The sequence below is a fragment of the Podarcis pityusensis genome, assembly GCF_964106645.2.
Source record: "Podarcis pityusensis genome assembly, chromosome: 3".
Taxonomy (NCBI): domain Eukaryota; kingdom Metazoa; phylum Chordata; class Lepidosauria; order Squamata; family Lacertidae; genus Podarcis; species Podarcis pityusensis.
Genome location: NC_138026.1, coordinates 34,595,646 through 34,618,785, shown reverse-complemented (window position 1 = coordinate 34,618,785; position 23,140 = coordinate 34,595,646). Strand labels below are relative to the sequence as shown.

The 23,140-nt window shown below is 42.2% G+C and overlaps 1 protein-coding gene across 3 annotated transcripts in view; it reads left to right on the top strand.

Annotated features, from left to right (window-relative positions):
• Window positions 1-23,140, top strand: part of EYS (eyes shut homolog) — a 500,175-nt gene that overhangs the window by 52,022 nt on the left and 425,013 nt on the right. The gene's annotated exons all lie outside the window — the stretch shown is intronic.

The following is a 23,140-nucleotide window of genomic DNA, read 5'->3' as shown; positions in this document are numbered from 1 at the left end:
GGACTGATGTGTTGTGAGGCTTCCTCTGCTGTGTGTCCTACAAGTCCTCAGAAACCCAACCTCTCTCAACACCAGAGCTAGTGAACTCTTCAGATTCTCCTGCTGGAATTTTTTCTCATCATTTTTGAGGGAAATGTTCTAGTAAAAGTTCTTTCTCATCATTGGACCTCTTGTCTATCACGTGGCTCTCCTTGTTTAGTCTATGGCCTGTCACGGGTGTAATGAACACTAGAGAGCCTTCAAACTCCTGCCTTTCTTTGTTCCTTTCACTGAGGAAGTCCAGGCCAACTAAAGCTTTGTTGCATAATGTTCTCTCCCTTCTGCTCCTTTCTTTGCCCAGCTTCTAACTCTCCTCTTTCTGTACCATCACCCAAACTCCCACTTTCTTAATAGAGTTCAGCCGGTAGGCCTGCATCTCTAACTTCCAGCCTTACTGGTCATTTCTGCCAGTGGCCCCTTACCCTCTTGCACATGCTTCTTAACTTCCTAGTTCTCAGTGCTTCAAAGCCCATACTGTGGCTGGGTCTGTGGTCTTTACCGCTTGTTACTTTCACTTTCCTCCAGCGTATCTCTCTCTCTCCTTCGCTATGAATTTGGAACCACCACTGCTGTCCTGCCTGTGGTTATTTTATCCTTACATGGCATGTCAATGAGCTGAAAGTTGTTTCCTTAACACTCAGCTTCCCAGCTGTGCTTCTCCTTTCCTAGGTCAATTAGCAGCATGCAATGGCAGCTTCTCTGTTACCGCCACTCCCACTCCTCACACAGGCAATGGGTGTGCTGGGCAAATATGAGGTTAGGTTGTTTTTTATTTATGTATTTATTTTTATCCTCAGTTGAAGCACCAGTATGCATTGTTCTAGGTTGAATACAAATTAGTTTGACTGAGAGCACAATAAAAACAAGTGTGAGAGAAGTAATTCTTTCATATATGGTGGCTGTGGCCTAAATTACAGAGATTTCAGAAGGATAGTTTAGATTTTTATTTTTGCTAACTCAACTAGATGTTGCAGTGTTTTAATAACATATACAAAATTGCATATACTAGGAGAGAGTGCACAAAAATGTATATATGAATAAAATAACAAAGAAAAATGCATTATATTGGTCAAGACTGCATTATAAAATGTCTACATTACAGGGGGGGGATGCAATGAAGTGTTGACAGATATACATGAGGGGAAAGTTCACAAACTGATGCAGACAGATGGAGAACTGGTAGGGTGGTGTGGGTGAGAATCCAAAACTGCTAGATTTCCCTATCCCCCATTGGAAGGACATTGTTCAGAACATTCTATGGCCGATGTGATTTTCCACTGACTTATCAGCAAGGAAAAATATCTGTTGCCAGCTTTCAGTCCAGAATAAAAAGCCATTTGCCTTCTCCTCATCATTTTCTAGTCCAAAGCTTTTATTCTGGTGAAACAACAGTGTGCATGTAAGCAAAAGGCTTTCACAGCCTGGTTCTGGCTTCACAACCTGCTCTGCAGGAGTCTCAAAGCCACATTCTTACTGCACCAATAAGGATTAACACATTGACAATACATCTGTTATGTACTGAGTTGAATAGGATCCAAAATGCAGCAGTCTGATTGGTCCTAGAACAATAGGATTCAGAATGTAGCAGTCTGATTGGTCCTAGAACCACCCAATCATGCTCCAGATAGAAGTGAATCCACAACCTGATTGGCTTACAGTAGAATTCCGGAATTAGCCAATCATGTGCAGCCCATTGTGTAAATAATGTATATAAAGCAGATACTTTGAGGGGACTTTCATTCATTCCTCCTCACTACTATGAGCTGAATAAAGAGCATGAAATCACTTTGCGACTCTGAGTATATTTCAACATCCTAACCAGATTTCTTTATAGGCTGGGGCGGGGGGGGGGGGCAACATTAAACTCATGTACCAGTTTTGACACTCGTGAAGCCACATGGCAATACTCCCAAAGCTTGCTTCCCCACCCCATCATCTCTCTCTGTCTCTCTCTCTTTGTCAAAATATGTTTGAATTCCAGATGTGTTATCTCTCCATGCAAGGAAAGACTGCAGAGAGGACTCACAAGGGATAGATTGTGAGCAGGAATCAATTTATGTGCGCTTTCTTTTTCTTACCTGGCAGAGGCACCCCAGTCCCCCTGAAGAACTAATTTGTAGAGAGTTTCATTTATTCTCAATTTCTTCCTCAGGAAGCAGCAAGCAGACAATGTGGTGTTGTCAAGCAGCCAATGTTTTGTTAAGCATCTCCCAGTCACTTGGCATCTTTTTCTCTGATTCTGTTAAATGGGCCAGTGATTTTTCAGTAGGCACCAACCCAGCTGAACATATGGAGAAAATTCTAGACCACTGGTATACCACCACAAAATCTGAACATCGAGACTGATTAATGAGGGAGGGAATTACAGCCAGCATATTCCACACTGGAGTAGGAATCATTCTTATCCATCCTGCGGGTTTTGGCCAGGATAACTAAAACAAAATAACAATTCTAAATCTAATTGGTCTATAGGCCATGGCCCTGTTTACATTTTAGAAAATGAAAATCTTAAGAGCTTGATGGATTTTTAAAATTATTTTCTTACCTACCAACCTACCAAATTTCCCTTGATTTTTGGAGAATGAAGTACTGTCAAATAGGACACACAGTTTGCACTGTGAGGTCTTGGTGTTTTTACTGAATTAACTTGTAATGATTACATCATCTGGTACCACCTGCCATATCTACTACAGCCAGCTGCATCTTTCCTGAGTGCCTGTTACATTGACCAAATAGGCATCTGTCTAGATGGTACTTATGATCCAAGTTCAATCATAAAGATCCAGAGCGAGAATAGATATCTAACATGATCTATCTAGTATCTGCACTTCTTAGACTTGTTCCATTCTGTCTCAGACACAGCTCTAACCAGAGGGGGTTCCCTGCCACCTCAACATGTTCTAGGTGGGTAGTGCACTAACCCTTTCCTTATCTTAACTCCCTGTTCTTGGCTTAGCACTCCCACCCCCCTGCCAGTTGCTTTCCCTTCTTTAAGGTTTCAGGTGTGTTGTTTGCAGACCGATCCTCTGCTTGTTGAGTCATAATAAACAATTGCTATTCCCTGAGCATATTAACCAAGTTTGCCTGTCTAGGTCATTTTTCTTTGCCCAAATTGCTCCCTGCTGCAGGGTTCCAGTTAGGCTGTTTGAACAGGTGAGCATGCACCTGGAACGTTGCTGGGAGTAGAGATTTGGGCGTAGAAAATGAATATTGACAGACCTCTGCTAATAGGCTCAGGGACTAACTATGGATCCACAGACAGAGGCATGTCCTATGAGGCAACATCAGAACCATCCTGCGCACAGCAAGCAAACCAGAATTGCTTTGCATCAGTGATAAAGCAACATCAATTTCTTTGGCATCATTCTCTGGAGTATCAAGTGAAGGTAACATTTCAGAGACTTCTTTCACACCCTTCGTCCAAATGGCAAAGAAAGCAACATGGGAGAGAGACCAGATTATATAACTGCTGACCTGATTGTCTCCAGAGAATTTCCTGTGGGAGCAAGCAAGTCCACTGGTGGGCTTGCAACCCAGACAGAATCAGCCAGTTGTTGAACTGGAACCTCCCTGTGGGAGAACGTGCATGCAGTGGTCAGAATTTCCACAAGATCCGCAAACCCCAAAAAGAGATGCCCCACCATTCATGCATTGATTCATCTCGCACCTGGAGGTGCTACCAGCTTACTGAACACAATCTTGGCTTTTTCATGACTCCACCTGCAAGCACACAAGAAAGGCTAAGTGTATAAGCCAGTATTGACCCATTTCAGTAAATTATTTTAGGCTGGAATGCCTCACGCTTGCTAAGGAGTAGCCTCCACTGAACAGTGGAACTTGTTTCCAAGTGGGCATGCATGGAACCGTGCTCTAGTGGTATCAGACAGCCATATTTGCTGACTATTAGCTCTATTCTGGAGTTGGCTACAATAATTTTATTGTTGTTGTTCTTTAGTCATTTAGTTGTGTCCAACTCTTCGTGACCCCATGGACCAGAGCAGGCCAGGCACTCCTGTCTTCCACTGCCTCCCGCAGTTTGGTCAAACTCCTGTTGGTAGCTTCGAGAACACTGTCCAACCATCTCGCCCTCTGTTGTCCCCTTCTCCTTGTGCCCTCCATCTTTCCCAACATCAGGGTCTTTTCCAGGGAGTCTTCTCTTCTCATGAGGTGGCCAAAGTATTGGAGTCTCAGCTTCAGGATCTGTCCTTCCAGTGGGCACTCAGGTCTGATTTCCTTCAGAATGGATAGGTTTGATCTTCTTGCAGTCCATGGGACTCTCAAGAGTCTCCTCCAGACCATAATTCAAAAGCATCAATTCTTCGGCGATCAGCCTTCTTTATGGTCCAGCTCTCACTTCCATACATCACTACTGGGAAAACCATAGCTTTAACTATACAGACAATAGGGCAAATTTACCTGGACAGCATTTTAGGTTTATGGCTCTATTACAGAATTCTGTTTCTTTTCTTGCTTTATTCAGTATGAAGAATGGGTTGTTTTTCTGTTAGTTTTGATAAAGGAATGCAATACTGGATACTTTTATTTTTGCTTAGAACTGAACTTTAGGCCACCTTTGACATTAGCATTGCTCCGGCAAAAATAAATAAATCACAACGTCAACAAAGTATCACTCCACCTAATACATCCACAAAGGATCTAAAGTGCAACCAACTGTGTACTAGCTTACATACACAGTTCACTACAAGGAGGGTAATACCGCAGCAGCTGGTTTTTTGTTTTTTTTAAGCAGTCACATCCTTATGTGGACAATAGAACTTTCCTAATGTCAAAACTTTGGATTTTGTACTCAATATATTTATATACATGAAACCACAAAGATGACCATTTGAGTTAGCGTTCAAACCAGCTTCATGGCAAGACCTGTTATATGCCGCCCAGAGTGGCTGAAGCAGCCCAGAGTGGCTGGGGAAGCCCAGCCAGATGGGCGGGTATAAATAATAAATTATTATTATTATTATTATTATGCTGGAAAAAATGGTTAATCTTAATTCTTTCTGAACTATTAAGCCTTATAGCCATTTAAGCCATTTTGAAAACATTAAGGGCATGGACAGAGCAATCTTAACCTCTGATCTGCACTGCTGGTGAAGATTAGTATTTGAAGGAATTGTCCCTCTGCTAGCGGCGTGGCTAGTGGGGGCCTCCCCTGCACCCATCAAATGAGACTCAGGGTGCATGCTACCACTGGTGACAGCTAACATGTGTTTGTTTAGTTGTTTAGTCATGTCCGACTCTTCGTGACCCCCTGGACCAGAGCACGCCAGGCACTCCTGTCTTCCACTGCCTCCCGCAGTTTGGTCAGACTCATGTTTGTAGCTTCGAGAACACTGTCCAACCATCTCGTCCTCTGTTGTCCCCTTCTCCTTGTGCCCTCCATCTTTCCCAACATCAGGGTCTTTTCCAGGGAGTCTTCTCTTCTCATGAGGTGGCCAAAGTATTGGAGCCTCAGCTTCACGATCTGTCCTTCCAGTGAGCACTCAGGGCTGATTTCCTTAAGAATGGAGAGGTTTGATTTTCTTGCAGTCCATGGGACTCTCAAGAGTCTCCTCCAGCACCATAATTCAAAAGCATCAATTCTTCGGCGATCAGCCTTCTTTATGGTCCAGCTCTCACTTCCATACATCACTACTGGGAAGACCATGGCTTTAACTATACAGACCTTTGTTGGTAAGGTAATGTCTCTGCTTTTTAAGATGCTGTCTAGGTTTGCCATTGCCTTTCTCCCAAGGAGCAGGCGTCTTTTAATTTCGTGACTGCTGTCACCATCTGCAGTGATCATGGAGCCCAAGAAGGTAAAATCTCTCATTGCCTCCATTTCTTCCCCTTCTATTTGCCAGGAGGTGATGGGACCAGTGGCCATGATCTTTGTTTTTTTGATGTTGAGCTTCAGACCATATTTTGCGCTCTCCTCTTTCACCCTCATTAAAAGGTTCTTTAATTCCTCCTCACTTTCTACCATCAAGGTTGCGTCATCTGCATATCTGAGGTTGTTGATATTTCTTCCGGCGATCTTAATTCCGGCTTCGGATTCATCCAGCCCAGCCTTTTGCATGATGAATTCTGCATATAAGTTAAATAAGCAGGGGGACAATATACAGCCTTGCCGTACTCCTTTCCCAATTTTGAACCAATCAGTTGTTCCATATCCAGTTCTAACTGTAGCTTCTTGTCCCACATAGAGATTTCTCAGGAGACAGATGAGGTGATCAGGCACTCCCATTTCTTTAAGAACTTGCCATAGTTTGCTGTGGTCGACACAGTCAAAGGCTTTTGCATAGTCAATGAAGCAGAAGTAGATGTCTTTCTGGAACTCTCTAGCTTTCTCCATAATCCAGCGCATGTTTGCAATTTGGTCCCTGGTTCCTCTGCCTCTTCTAAATCCAGCTTGCACTATTGGGAGTTCTCGGTCCACATACTGCTTAAGCCTGCCTTGTAGAATGTTAAGTATAACCTTGCTAGCGTGTGAAATGAGTGCAATTGTGCGGTAGTTGGAGCATTCTTTGGCACTGCCCTTCTTTGGCAGTGGGATGTAGACTGATCTTCTCCAATCCTCTGGCCACTGCTGAGTTTTCCAAATTTTCTGGCATATTGAGTGTAGCACCTTAACAGCATCATCTTTTAAAATTTTAAATAGTTCAGCTGGAATATCATCACTTCCACTGGCCTTGTTATTAGCAATGCTTTCTAAGGCCCATTTGACTTCACTCGCCAGGATGTCTGGCTGAAGGTCAGCAACCACACTACCTGGGGTATACGAGACATCCATTTCTTTTTGGTATAGTTCCTCTGTGTGTTCCTGCCACCTCTTCTTGATGTCTTCTGCTTCTGTTAGGTCCTTTCCACTTTTGTCTTTTATTATGGAAATCTTTGTACAAAATGTTCCTTTCATATCTTGAACAGATCTCTGGTTTTTCCCATTCTATTTTTTTCCTAACAATAGCTAACATAAGCTCACAAAATGGGGCACTTGGGAAGCAAAGCAGGGATAGGGATGGATCTGCTGAATCCTAAGTCAGTCAAGTTCCTGAAGAGTACTGTGGCAGCCTGGAGCTGGCACAACAACATAGGTAAAACAAAGCAACACACATTCTACCTTGGCAGGCAGGAGTGATCAGGGCTCTGAGCACAGTGTGGGAAAAATCTGGTCTGCCCCCCACCTCACCTCAATTAGGATTGTTTTCTAAGTGAATTACAACCAGTCACTAATCCTCTCTCCCCACTGCACCTCCCCCACCAATACTCCCAGAATATCCATTCCTGAGGATTTGATGTTCCTCTGGAACAGCATGGCATATGGCAGAGAGGGCTGCAGTAAGTAGGGGAAATCCACAAAGGACAGGAGCAGAGGCAAATTTAGGGGAGTGCATCTGATTCGGTTGCACTGGGTGTTGCGCCGCAGGGGGTGCCACAACTATGATGTAGAATGGAAGGCGAAAGGCAAGGGGCACTGAATTTTGACATCGCTACTGTCAGGAGCCTTGTCTTGTGTGAGCAGAAGCACTTTCCACTAGTGCAGAGGTCAGCAAACTTTTTCAGCAAGGACTGGTCCACTGTCCCTCAGACCTTGTGGAGGGCCAAACTATATTTTTGGGGGGAAATGAACAAATTCCCACAAATAACCCAGAGATGCATTTTAAATAAAAGCACACATTCTACTCATGTAAAAACACCAGGCAGGCCCCACAAATAACCCAGAGATACACTTTAAATAAAAAGGACACATTCAACTCATGTAAAAACACGCTGATTTCCAGACCATCTGTGGGCTGGATTTAGAAGGCGATTGGGCTGGATCTGGCCCCCGGGTCTTAGTTTGCCTACCCATGCACCAGTGCAAAGCCACCATGAGATGAAATCATTTACTAATAACTTCCATTATTCTTAATGCCTCTGTTCATATTCTTGCTTCTCTCTCTCTCTCTCTCTCTCTCATTCTCCACTCCCCCCCCCCCGTGTGTGTGTGTGTGTGTGTGTGTGTGTGTGTGTGTGTGGAGTGGGAAAGAACAATTAACAGATTATTGAATTTGGGTCTGGTTCATTTCCCTGAAATATCACTGTCATCTACTGGGCTTTATTTATTAATAAACCCAATAGATGATGGAAATCAGGAGCAATCCTGGCTTCACCATTCCCTGTTCTTATCTGCAAACAAATGGTCTCTCTTTGTGTGTTTAATAAAATATCAAAACAGCAAGATGCTTCAGTGCGCTCCATTATCTCATGACTTCTCTGCGTACAATATGCTGAAGAGTTTCTTCCTGTGTATTAGCTTTTTAAGAGACTGTACACACATTATGTATATTATGAGGTAAAGAGCGAGTACAGTACTTGAAAGCATTTTGTGCTATATAGGAAAAAATTGCTTCTTTTGAGCCTCGGCATACACTGCTCAGCAGCATTCCATTGATCAAAGGAAATATTATGCAGTCACAATAGCGCCTGTATAGTTGAAGTGGACCAACCTTCATTGTACCATTGTAAAGCATGAATGCTGCAAAACTTAACAGAATGGAGATGATTTCTCCAACTTCCCAAAATTTGGCATATAGTAGCTACACGTTGAGCATTATAAGCAACCAAATTTGAGACGGATCCATTAAGAAATAGCTCAATTTACCTTTTAGGACACAGAATGTACTTGCCATTTCCCCCTTGTTCATTTAGGACTCATCCAGACTTCCTTTTGTGCTGCATTTCTGGGCACAACTCTGGGCTTTAAAGCTGTATGTCCAAGCAGTTTGCTTTGTTTTGTTTTGTTTATTTTTACCACTGAATAGGAGCGAACGGCAACCAGGTTTTCTGCGGATTGCCATATGTTCCAATTTAGCACTAAAGAGCAGGCTTTTCAGGGGGAGGTGGTAGGGCAAAGGCAAAACCACTTGGACCCATGATTTCTAGGCACAGGACAAGCAGAAGGGTGAACAAGCTGTTAGTTATAGTCCTAGTGATATTAAATAAGAAGGGGAAATATTGCCACTCCTAAGTGCCCAGCTTCCCACTGCTGAAATGGGGAGGAGGCTTGTCACTGCTGTAGTGACCCTTTACCTTCCCTATTTACTTCCATACACTAACCACCAGATATCAATATACAGTATAACATCTGGGATGGGGAAGCAATGGAGCTCTATATGCATGCATATGTAGCTTACCTGCAAAGTCTTGAAATAAATGGCATGTATTAACCTCTGCAGAGGTGAGTTTCTTCAAAGTGAAGAATTCCTTGTAAGTGTAAGACATCTGGCAGTTCTTTGGAGAAGTTATTTTCAGCTCTGAAGAGGCATTAGTTTGTCAGAGCTCCTTTCATGCCAATCCTGCAGGTGTTTCAGTTAGCGCAGTATGGACTAATTTAGCTTGTATTTAAGCAAGGACATATGTTTTGCTACTGAATGAATTTGTTACCCAGGAACACTCTCTTGCTTGACAAACATCTCACTTTGCAGTGAAGGTTGATTTCCTTCCTCAGGTAATATCTTTGTTAGGAAGGGAGGGGAATTGATGTTTTATGTGTAATGCAGATACCTAGTAGTTATGCTTGAATTATATACAGTAACCAGGAACCAAGGAATTGTGAAACCAGTTACATGAGCCAAAGAGCACAGGGAAGTAAGTGTAAGCAGTTCTCCTACTTCACAGGAAAGGTCGGTTTACATCAGTTTGGATTGGCCCTAAGTTACTCAGTAAACTTCGTGAGGATTTGAGCAGATCAAGTTTGTAAGCCCTTGGACCTATGCAGTGGCGTAGCGTGGGGATGCAGGGGGGGCTGGCCGCACCGGGCACAACATCTGGGGAGGCGCGCTCGCACTCGCAGCTCTCTGCCCCTACCTGGCTCACTCACTCTCTCTCACTGCAGTGCTGGCTGTGCGAATCCGATCCGAGCCGCTGGGTCGCCGCCCACTGTGGAGGGGGTGGGTGCCAGGCGTGCGGTGCGGAGAGAGAGCGAGGGACTATCTGGGGGAGGGACAGTGCAGCGGCCGCCCAGCGCAGCACTGAGCGCGGGAGAGAACCACACCAGACCAGACCAGGCAGCAGCAAGAAGCTGGCAGCGGCGGCAGGTTAGGGGTTAGGGGGCGCAAATTACTTGCCTTGCCCCGGGTTAGGGGGCGCAAATTACTTGCCTTGCCCTGGGTGCTGACAACCCACGCTATGCCGCTGGACCTATGCATCTGAAATTTGGCAGGTTTCTTAGGCAGGCTCACCTTTCTTGGTATGTAGTTTTCATTCCGATGACCCACAAAAAACCAAGGGCAGGGGAGGGAAGTATTCCTATTTTACTCAGTCCAAAACTTCAGAGTCTGCCTTTTGCAGAAAAACTTCTGCAGCAAGTATGAAGAACTTCAACAATCCTCATCCCTCAGAAGTTGACCACGCTGGGAAATTTCATGCAATTAAGCAACATTTTAAAAAGATAACATTTTAGACGTGTCCAGAAAAAAAGGTCCCTGACATATTTAATTTGGCAGGCTTTATCTGCTCTGGAGGGCCTAGTATGCTTACAAATTTCATCCACTTCTGTCTAACATAAACATTAATAGCCTTTTTATTATTATTATTTCCCAATAGTGAATGGGAAAGCAGGGAAATGAAGCAGACTCAACACATGAGTTAAATTAGGCAATCTATGAAGCTCCTCAGACTGAGGCAGTCTCCTTTAGAATAGAGGCGGAGCTAGCTGCTCCGGCACCCAGAGTGGTGTATATACTGTGCACCCAGGGGCGGAGCTAGCTGCCCATGGGGGCGGGGCTAGCTGCCTGCAGGGTCGCCACCCATGGGGCGAGGGTCCCAGGGGGGTGCCGCCCGCGGCAAGAGTCCCAGGAGGGCAGGGCAGCGATGTCACACCCCCCCAGGGATGACACCCAGGATGGACTGCACCTACCGCACCCCCTTTCTCCGCCAGTGCTTTAGAAAGCACCAAATCAACTTTGAAACAGGATCACCCCTAGCCAACACACCAAGCTGGTTACCCCAGTACACTGCCTTGGTTGTCTGTGCCATATAGAATGTTGCTTTGGAAAGAGGGGAGACTCAAAAGCAGTTTGTGGAATTTACTCTGAAACCTTTCCAATGAAGATGACAGCTTTGGGGATTAGTATACCTCGTTGTTAAGCACAGCGATAATCTGCCTCCATAGAAAGGAGAAAGTTACGACCTTGAGCTGGGTGGGAAAGAAGGAGATGGGAAAGAGGGAGAGATCTATAAAATTCTGGCTTTCTAATTTGTGAACAAAGCTATCCCATGTAACTGCCTAAAAGGGCAGTGGGAAGAGAAAGTGAAAAAGTAACGATGCACATAATATTCGTGCCCAGAGAAAATGACAAGTTTAACGCTTGGACCATTTAGGAGTAGTTTATTGGTAGATGACCCGTCTTGTCAATTTCCTGCTGATGTTTCTGACATTTATTGGTGTGATTATGGTAGTTTAGAAGATGCATGGAACATCAGTGCAACGTAGTTGGTTTTTTTAAAAAAGAAAAGCACAGCCCATCTGACAAAGGAAGCGCAAACCGTATTTCAGAAACGGTAGGTATAACAGAAATAAATCAAAGAGGTTTGTGTACATGCCTGAAGCCAAGTTAAATGTGGTGAAGCAGCCGGATTTTTCCATTTAGCAGTCTGAGATTTCTTTCTTCAAACTTAATTGCAAAATAAGGGCCAAGTAGCTAGAAGGTTAAAGAGAGACATTGCAAATTTGAGAAAAGACCCCGGATAGCAGCAGTTATTTTTTGTGGGTATCATTGAGACCAAAAAATACAGTTCAAATTTAAACATATCCAATTACCAGAAAAGTCATTAAATTGCCTTCATTTGAGAAAGAGTGGGAAACCAAAGCAACCATTTTGGATAAAATAGTAAAACACATTAACTCCTGTAGTCCTGGAAGAAGAAAAAATACAGTCTATTTTCTTTTCTTTTTTAAAAAATTGTATCAATTACAATAAAACTGAATATGTATGTGTCTGGCTAGGGGACTTCACATTTTCATTTAATATATTATATCAGAGAAGATTAGATGGGTTTGGACATCTATTTATGGTCCTATTTCTAGTTAAGAAACATAATGCATTCCAGTATATGATTCGTTGCATTTTCTTTCATACTGGATGCCATGCCATTTATATGTTTGTGTATCACATTCTTCTAGCCATGTATAGGTTGATAGAAAACATCTTCTGCTCTAATTGTCCTGTCAGCTAAAATTACTGTTTCCTCCAAACATGAAAGTTTTCGCTGAAGTTTAAGAGTTCAGTCTTAGGGAATGGATCGTAGACAGGATTTCATCCTGTTTAAGTCTTGCTGGTGGTGCTCATCACAGGCCAATTCTGTTTCCTAATAGAATACACAAATCCATCATTAAATCGTACACATTCTGTAACATAACATCAAATATACACTTTTTGATGCACTGATCCATAAAACACACAGTTTGTGTGCATCTTTTACATAGAAGACACATTTCAGAGCACGTTTTGTGCACTGGAGCTGCATTGCAGAATCTGGAAAAGTGTGTGCCAAGCTGACTGGGGATTGTGATTCGATAAGCAAAGAAATTCAGGAGTGTCAGATTAGGCCGGAATAATTCCTCTTCCCTCCGTCCCTATTCACTCTACTTTAACCCCTTATGGAATGGACTCGAGACTGTCCGTACATGGTTCAGTCCATAGGATTACCTAGCTTCTGACATAGAGAGATGAAGCCTTCTGTCCGTCCGTCCCACCCCCCCCCCCCAAAAAAAAAAAATAGGTAGACTGCTGTTGCACCAAATCCATTCATTTCACAATTTTGGGGTGTATTTTGGAGTGCCAGAGTAACAAGTTAATGCCAGTATCAGCTGGTGCTGTGGAATAGGCTTGGGCTACCTGGCTGCCAAATATGGAAGTCACTGCCAATAACTGAGACTGGGAGAGTTGAGGTTAGTGCAGTGCAGGAGCAGGAGTAGGAATATCGGTTAGCTACAACGTTGCATCCGCACAATGCCTACCTCCCTGTTCACCTGTCCCTTGTAGTTACCAGCAGTCAACTCTGCTTTGGAAAGCTGGATAAGCAATGCTGCCCCACCCTATTCAGCCCCAGTGGTTAATACCTAATTTTAACCACCCATCCAGGGAGCCATGCTTCAGGGATCTACGGGTTTGAAGGTTTATCGCCATTGTTCTCAGAGTTCCGGCACTCCTTTTTATAGAAAAATAGTGCTGATTGTTCTGTATATTCTGAACTGTCATGGTATACTTCTAAATCTTTCTAGATTTAGAGTGATAAATGAATGGAAACTTAAGATTTGGTTTTAGATAGCTGCAAACAAGTTTAGAAGTTTCTCACAATTATTTGAAACGTGAATCCGATTGAAACACGTTCTGTAGGAAATGCTTGTTATTAAGATACAGCACATTCTCTTACATCTCCAGCCATGTTGATTTGTGTCTGATGTTTGAGGACTTGATATTAGTGTGTCCTGTAGATTGTTGTATGCAAAGGTTACCTGTAGGGGATATAGATATGTCTTCATGTTATAGATCTAATGGTTTCTATACCAGACATAAGAGTACTAAAGGAAAGGGACAAATGGAATGTGCCGTCAAACAAAAGAGCTTTTCTGGAACACTGCTTTCCTTTTAAATCACTGCCAGGGTCATAGATGTGGGAGCAAATTGAAAGGTTTGGGTGTCCTTGTACGGAGAAATGAATTCTTCTGCATTTGTGTTCAGCTGCTTATTTGTGTAGCTTATGACCTTTCACTATTCACTGAGCAATCGAGGTAAATGTCATATCAGATACACTGATCAAAGCCTCGATATTCTAAAGGTCCCTCAGAATCTGGATTGGTTATTTGGTTTATTTGAACAAATAGCTTGAGGTTATTGTTTTTATTTTGGTTTCTTTTGCTATGCAGGACCTGCCACCTTGAAGCCAACCTTCTTGACATGCTTGCTTTGCCCATCACTGAATGTGCAAAGGGACAAAAGTAAATAAATAAATAAATACTGAAACTCAAAAAACTTCCGTAAAACAATGCCTCAGCTGTAATATTTATGATCTGGAAATATGCTTCAAACTGTATTCAATTAATTAGTATACGTCAGACACCATTTTTAACATTTATTTTCTCAGAATAGGCCCCCAGCCTACCTATTGATCCTAAGAATGGTCCCTTTAAGAGAAATTGCTTTCCTAAAGAGCAAGCTTTAAATGGTCTCATTTCCTCAACAGTTATTTTTTATTATTGTTCTTAATTGTTTCCTGTGGTGTTTTTAATGCTTCTATTTGTCACAAGCTTAAAATGTTTATTACTGTAAACCTATTATGCCTTCTGAATGTCCTTACTTTAAGCTATCCCCCCCTTTAATTACTATTTTATTAATCCTATCTAAACGCAATGAAACTTAGCATATTCTACCTCTGCAGAAATGAAATCTGTAAATCTCTCCCTAAAGTCTTGTGTGGGTTGAATGTTTTATGTGAATTCTTTTCAGTATTTTTTTTAAGCCATATAGCTCTTCTTTCCAAATGAAATACATTTAAACATGGATTCTCTCCTCCCCAAACAAGGAAAATATTGTTAAAAAAAGAATATAATTGTTTCTTTCATCTTCTTTTATTAAATTCTTTCAATATACAACAACATTTATACAGATAAATAATGAAATATCACACCCTTACCTAGAAGCTGTTATTTAGACAATACATACATAATGGCCAAATACCACCAGTTCTTATCCCAAACTACTATTTGGACAATGCAATAATCAATTTAAGTTAACCAAAATGTTCTGTAATGTGAGAGAAGTCCTCCATTTTTGTTATTAGCCATTAAATTACAAAAGAGTCTTTGTGTTTCAGGCCTTGTGCCAATTTCATTTTATTATTTAATTTTTCCACAAGTGCTTTTTGCCATACTTTGCTGTGCCAATTTGTCAGAGAGGCACCTCCTAAATTATTCCAGTATCTCATTATTATGAGCTTGGCTGCTAGTAGAAAAGAACTTACTGGAGGTTTAAACTGCAGCTTAACATTGTCTCCCATGAAAAGATTTAGGTGAGCCCTCCCTGCACGTTTAGAGACATTTTGTCCAGTGATTGCTTTTATTTGGACAAATATTACCATTCACCCAAGAACCGAAGAATTCTGAAGCTCAGAGATAAATAATATTCAGTTTTGTAACCCAGAAATAATGTCCATTCAGTTCATAACATGCGTGTTCTTCCACCTATATAATATCCTTGATAAATTCCAGGAATCGTGTGACTCTTTCTCAAGGATAATTGAAATAATTTAGAAAGCTCTGTTCATCCCTTCAACTTCAACATGTATGAGTGTCATCTTGTGAAGATGGGTGCACTTCTGCATTGTACCTGATACATTAAGGGATCACGTGGGTGGACCAGAACTGTTTCCTATCTATGGGCAATCTTGATAGCTACAGCTATCTATTCTTAGCAGATTGTAATGCCTGAAAGGATCTGGATGTGATTGCATGTGGGTTCAGGACAAAGGCCCTTCACTTCACTGTAAATAATTTGCTGGCTCCTTGTCCAATCCAGATCTTATAATTAACAGTTCACCGCAACTAGCCGGTGCACTAAAGCACTCAAGCTGAATTATTTCGCCCTCTCTGTAAATGGATGATTGACAGATGATTGTAGAAACAGAATTACCATACATTTTGACGTACACACAACCACCAGTGTAGTTGTTGTTTTTTCTGTTCTCTACAAAACACATAGCACCCTTGGCAATACGTAATGTCAAGGTCACCATAACCCAAAGTGTTACTCCAAAATAAGGAAAAACAGAACATTTCTAGTAGACTCTTAAAATGAAAGCCCGGAGGCTCCTCATGAGGCCAGAGGAACATCGCATGGCTATAGTTTTATTGTTTTAATATGCTGTAAACTGCTTTGAGATTTTTATTAAAAATATAAAGCGGTATAGAAATTAAAGAAATAAATAAAATGTAGGGAGACATAGGTTTCAATTACAGTGCTCACAAACAACACCAGCCTCTACATTTGAGTCTTAATCCTGCCCATCTCTTATTTCTTCTATTCCAGTGCTTCCTTCTTGTGCTGCTGATTCTCCTTAATCTTCTTGATTGTCCTTCTTGCCTTGAACTCCCTTCTTAGGTGTAAATTGTGCTGCAAATTCTTATCTAAAGAAGTGTCGATTTGTCTAAGCTCAAATATATTCCGTGTCACACCTTTGTCATACTTGCATCCATATTTAAAACGTATTACTTCCACAAACTCTTCCCTTTCCTTCTGTTTCCTTCTGCAAATGGACGTTCAGACTGTGGTGTGCAAATGGTACGTGCTGTGTGGCACTCTTCGTGTGTCTCAATATAAACACGCATTGAGGCCATACGTTGGGGGGAGGGGTTTTTTTAAGTCTGTTTTCACCCTTTCTAATTGTTACGAACCCTACATAAAGTTTAGAACGCATTTGAAGGAGGAAACAAATAGGAAGAAAGACACTCTTCAGGTGATGCCAAATGGGGCTTCTGCAGGAGGTGTCAGAGGCCACATAAGATGTGGCAATGTAGACCGTTAGCCTGCCTGTTCAGTAGAGACTAGCATTTATTTCATCATTTCTGCCTCATCATGTTACAGCAAGTGTTCCAAATGCAGGGATATCCGTCAGCTAGGAATTGGTTTTAGATCATTGCGCCAAGGCTATATGGCAGGGTGCATTTTTCATTGCATAATATCTTGGAAAGGTAGGAGAGAATATTACAACTACCCAGTCATGTGAATTATCCAATTCTACTACTCAGTCCTGTGTGAATTATCCTGCCCCACTCACATAAGACTTTCAGCATGCAACATTCATCAATATGCAGTTCTACAGCATTCAGCAGCAAACTGATTACATGTGAAATTCAATGTATTTGGAAGTTCAGTGGTCTAAATGTGTAATGTCAGCCGAATAAAATGACTACACATTGTTCCACCTATGCCCCCATTTCTATTTAAGTGCATACATTTTATCCCTATAACTTTTGAGTGCCCATGAGACTGATGCGATAAATAAGTGTGTACGATTTTGGTGTGCTGACTGATGTTCTGGTGCTGTTTTTGGAAAGCATTACATCCTTCGGACAGTGTAGAATTGATGAGATAAACTGGAGATAAGAATGTTGGCCCAATCTGTGCTGCAATGTTCAGTTCCTTGAATTTTTAAGGCATCCTTAGATATGATCAATTAGCCTTTACGTGAACCAAAAATGAAACAAAAGAGCTTGTGTTCATGGAGCAGTCATCTTAAATAATGCATGCCATGGAAATAAGAGGAAAGTGTATTGACTGAAGCTTCATATTCTGACAGTGAAGGTGAAGAATATTCATCTGTACAGTAGAAGCCTACAGCCAAATAAGTTGCTGGTTTGTTCAAACCATTGTGTGAAATTTCGGGCATTCCACTGTTTCTTGGCTGCCTTTACCCCCTTAGCTTTGCCCAAACACCATGCCACAGTGTTAAAAGAAGAGCACAAGTTACTGAAAAAAATACAAACTTTATTTTCAAAATAGCCCTATGCATTTCAGCAAGTACGTATTTAAAGGCTATCCTTGGGGGTCGTAAAAGCAAAGGCAATACATTTACATGAGTCATAGATAAAGGTAAAGGTACCCCTGCCCGTACAGGCCAGTCTTGTCAGACTCTAGGGTTGTGCGCTCATCTCACTCTAGAGGCCAGGAGCTGGCGCCGTCCGCAGACACTTCCGGGTCACGTGGCCAGTGTGACATCGCTGCTCTGGCGAACCTGCACCAGCGCAGCACACGGAACGCCGTTTACCTTCCCGCTATAAAGCGGTACCTATTTATCTACTTGCACTTAAGGGTGATTTCGAACTGCTAGGTGGGCAGGAGCTGGGACCGAAAGACAGGAGCTCACCCCGCCGTGGGGATTCGAACCGCCGACCATACGATCGGCAAGTCCTAGGCACTGTGGTTTTACCCATAGTGCCACCCGCGTCCCATAGTCATAGATACACAGCATTTAAAAACAAACTAAATTGGTTGCATACACTTGGTGTGAGCAGAAGCCAGCCAACCACGACTATCAGAATTCCCTTCCTTTGCAACTCTTCATGGGTTTAGACTTCCAGCATTAACAAGCTGTCTGTCCCTGACATCCGTAGCTCCTTCCCAGTCCTCAGACAACCCCACAAAATGATGCTGTTAGGACCTGTGTAAGGTTTTAATCCTAGCTAAACTGACAGCTTTCACATCCCCAACTGAAGTGGCCTAAACTGCAGATCTGATGACACCTTCTTTTTTTGTGATGGCCAGTAGTTTCTGGCAAATATATTTGACTGACTTGCTGATGACACCTTTGTTGCCTGACAGTTGGAATGACTATGAACATTCTGTGCTGTCACTTAAGCTCAGTCAGTACCAGAGGCATTACTAGGTCTTTAAAAGACTTGGGGTGTAGGCCTGTGGCACAAATTGCTATATAAATTTGCATATGCTACTTTATGTTTAGAGGTGCAAATTTGGGTGCCAATTTTCAGAGGGAAAGCCACCAGGAAAGCAAAATATGTGGGTTTGTCTTTAGTTTTTTAAAAAAGAGAAAGGGCAGGAGATATGGGATCCTGTGCAAAAGAGCCAAGACTCAGGTCTCTGTGCCTTACCGCATCCATGGTCAGTAGATGCCTGAGGCTTCACTGCCACAGCTGCAATGCAATATAGACTAAGCTGTAAGCTTTCACTCTTCCTTGGCAGAAACCACCAGTCCCAAGCCAAGCCTTTCAAATTTTCAAGATATCTGGGGATGCCTCCTACAAGAAACTTTTTTAAGGTTCTCTAATGTCAATCACTTCAATTGTCATTCCAAACTGTTTTTGTTAGGTATGCAGTGGTTAAAATAAGAATAATAGTTGCATAACTCACTACTAATATGTATTATTCTGTATATCACGTTTTTGACAGTGTGAATTTCTGAACGAAGCTTCTTGTTACGACTTTGAAATGGAAATGATGAGGCCTCCTGGTATTTTAACTCATTTCAGAATGTATTGATTTCAGTGTCAGCTGTCTTAAGTGATGGAAATAATGGGGTTTGAACGTGACCTTTTCAATCACTTTATCAAGTTCGAGGCTTTGAATATTGCTGAAAGCAATGTGCAACTTAGGCACACCCATTGGAATTATGACACACCACAAATTGGCCAATGTTGCAAACTGAGTATGATGCTGAGTATTTAATATGATATATATAACACTCTTACATACACACACAGAGGGAGAGAGAGAGGTATAGCTATAATCTGCCTGGATCCAAGGGATCCTAGATGTGTGAAATAAGGTTGTGCGCAGCCCTACATCTGTCTCACAGTCCCAATCTATAGGTCCCTAATAAGGTCAACCTGCCCTGGGCCAATGTGGGGACCATCCACCCTACCTGGGATCTGATCCTGAATTAGTTGAGGGCAGAGCTAATGTTCAAATAGGTTGTTTTTTTTAAAAAAAACCACCTAATTAAACATACAGCTGGGAGGGGAAAGGGGAAGGTGACATTGTTAGGATATTTCCGTTCCACCTTAAAAGGGAGCAGGCTGTGAGTCACAGAGTCTGCGTATTTCCTGTTCACAGGATGTTTATGTTTTCTGTTGCTTTCGTTTTCTCTCTCTGTATCGTAGACACTAAAGCAGGCAGTCATGTTTTTCTGTGTTCTGATCAACGCTGAATAAACTTGTAAATAATGCTCTCCTGAGTGCAACTTTTGGCTGTGCATTATCTGCTGATAGAGTGTGCATGAGCTCTGGAATGTGGCAAGATATTTTCTAGAAACTCATGTCGCTAATTGTTGATACTGCGTGACTACGGGAGATTGATGGATCGTCCGGCAGCCGGCTTGGGGGCCATGATGGACTTTGTCTCCCTGGCAGTATCCCAACAGACATTGCATCTCTTTCTCTCCCACTCCCAACTGAGAGCAGGTGGGGTCAATTCTGTGGGGTGCTCCTTTGCTAATGTCTTCTCTTATGGAGCCATTGATGCTGCATGGTGCTGTTTCAAAGATGAGTCTCAGGCAGGCAGCATAGTCAGGCAGCGGGCTGCTACCTACTTCCAGGAAAACACAGCTGGTGGTCAGGATAACTGTTTGCCTCTTCTCAGGGTTTTCCTGCCAAGTGCCCACCTCAGATGCCCCACCCTCTGATCACTCTGAGCCATCAAACCCATCCAGGAGCAATCTGTGGCATTGGTCCAATGCCTGAGTCCCTCCAAATATGCCTCATTTGTCCTAATAGTTGGGCCTTGGCTGAATCCGGTGCATGGTCCTAGTTCAAAAGCATTGCCGTGTACCTGCCTAAAGAACACTTCAGAGCCTGCATTGAGGCACAGCCTGATGCTTTTCCTTCTTGCTTGCAGCTCCCTGTGCTTCATTGGCTATTATTCTGCAGGTCCTTCCCATACTTGCTTCTTCAAGAAGGCTCAGAAAAGACCAGCAGTAGTAATAGGGAACCTGAACATGCCTCATGTGTTCACAGCACTTTGGATCACAGAACGGTGTTCAATTTATTTTAAGGATCACCACCTGGGTTCTGCACAAGTCCTCCTAGTTTATATAATGCTGGATATATCATGTAGAACTGAAGCCCTTAGTAGTTTAGTGCTAAAGCCACGCTCCAGCCACACTTGCAAAGGATTAATCAGAAGATTTTGCATAATTGGGATGCAGACCACTTGTTGCCTGTGATGGATGCTTCGTACATTGCTCTGTTTGTTTGCCAGATGTTCCACAGCTATTCTCCAGTAGCATAACATAGTCTGAGACTTCAGAAATGATGAATCTTATGTCTGCAATGTGGTAAGAGTAAGAGGGATGCAAGTGCTTGGAAAATAAAGCTTTCCTAAATGCTCAAGCACTTAATTAGATGAAGATACACAGGTGTCCCTATGCCATCATATCTCTCTCTCTCCCTCTCTCTCTCTCTCTCTCTCGCTATCTCTCTCGGTGTGTGTGTCTGTGTGCCCACACCTCTTCAAATTGCTCTCAGTTTGACCTTTTCTACTGCAGATTAACACTTTTTCTTCAATATGAAGTAAAGAACTGCTGTTCTTATAATTGCAAAATTACTGCACCGGGCATCTTGCTCAGTAAAGGCTATATACTTGGCAAAATAACTTAGCTTTATTTTCTCCCCACCTGCTGCTCACAGCAATTATCTTGTTCCTTTAAGAATATTAAAAAATGCTGATTTGTTGGACCACATATCGTTATAAGTGTATTGAAGTTTGCAGTGAGTAGTAGGGCATTATTATCTTCCTTTGTTTATTTGCTCACAGTTTCAAAACAGAAAGCACATTCAATAATTCTATTTGGCCTGGATGCATGACTTCAGAGGCACTTTTTCCCAACTGTTTGCATGCTAGGTAACAGTGAGAACCGGGGTCAGTGTGACTCTTCTGCATGTCTGCAGCAGTTGTAAATACTGGATGCTTTTACAGGTACAACTCCCATCATCCCAGCTAGCAAGACCAGTGGCCAGGGATGACAGTACCTGTATTCCAAAAATACTGGTCCAAAGTGTCACATCCTGTGAGGTTGTCTTTGAGTCTTTGCTTCACTGCAAAGACCCAGGTTTCTCCCTCTGTGTCTCTCAGCACAATGAGGACAGACATGTCTTGCTCTGTTCTTTGGAGCAGAGGCAGACATTCTCTGGACTTTCCCCCCCATTTTGCTGCTCCTGCAAAAGAAAGTCAGGCTTCTAGAATGGAACGTGCAGTGGTGCATCTCTTTACATAAGTGATGAAAAGGTGTTGGAATTCCTGTGACAGGCATGTCTGTGTGTATAGTATGTATGCCAGGACATACAAGTGCTTAAGGGTTTGGGGAGGAGAGCGGTGGTCCTGTTAGGAGTCAAAGGTTGTGGTGAGGATGCACAAGGTTCAGTGTTTTGCAAGTTTCTGTTGTGATAGGTATGGCGTTGTGAAATGTGAGAAGATGAGTTTGTAAACCTTGTAAACCTTGACACATTTGTGATTTCTTGAGGGATTTGACATTTCTATTCCATAAGGACTAAGGATGAATAAGATTCAGACACACATGCCAGTTTATTACTCCCACATGCCAATATTGAATGAGGACTTGCTTGTGTGAAAACACCATTACATATTATATGCCATAGATGATATTTAGCTCCTAATGTTAGCATAGATACAAGCAAAATCTAGCTTCAGTTACTCTAGGCACTAGTTCTCACTAAATAAGACAGGCCTGTACCCCTTCATTGGAATTCATGTCCCCTCCATACAAAAATAAACATGCACATACAATCGTAATCTTGGAAATCTAGATTTCAGGGCCATAACCCTTCCCTATAACATGCGTTTTTTTATATGGAGGGATTTTTTTATATGGAGAAATCGTGATTTAGTAAAAACCAGAGAAAATTCAAAATGTGCAAGTCTATATAAGTACATCTAGCTTGTCCTATTGACCTCCTTGTTTATGAATCAATACTAACAAAAAGCATTGCTTTATTTCCCCTATACGACAGAGAGCAGAAAGCTGTTAAAAACATATACTACCTCTTTACAAAGACCTTCACAGTTCTTAATAAAGGATGAGCACAAGATCTCTAAAATCAATCTCTTTAGATACGTCTGTGAGTCTGAATGTTCTATCTTTATTTCAGAGTTTTACAGCAATTGCCTCTACTTGATTAACTGGTCCATACCATTTAACAATCTCATACAGAGTTGGAGTTCTTTCCTCTATAATCAGGACTTGCACATTTTGTTCTTTTCCATTTAAAAGGGCTGTTCAACATGACAGATACAAAGCATGATAGATTATTGCTACATAAAAGATCTTTTATTCCAAGAAGTAGAGTTTTGAGAAAGTTCAATTCTAGCCCACTGCCTATTTTGAGAGCAGTAATTCAGATGCTTTTAACCAAAACTCAAATTGGCAAACAATTTAAAGCAGAATTATTTGGCTACATTTTCTAGTGGGCAGTCATATTTCACCCCAACTTTTCTTCTTGCTGAAAGTGTTAGAATTAGAGCAAAAGGGAAATAGCTCAGCTCCATTTTTATACAGGAGAAGACAGGTCGTCTCTAACGGTTTTGGAGTTACTTCT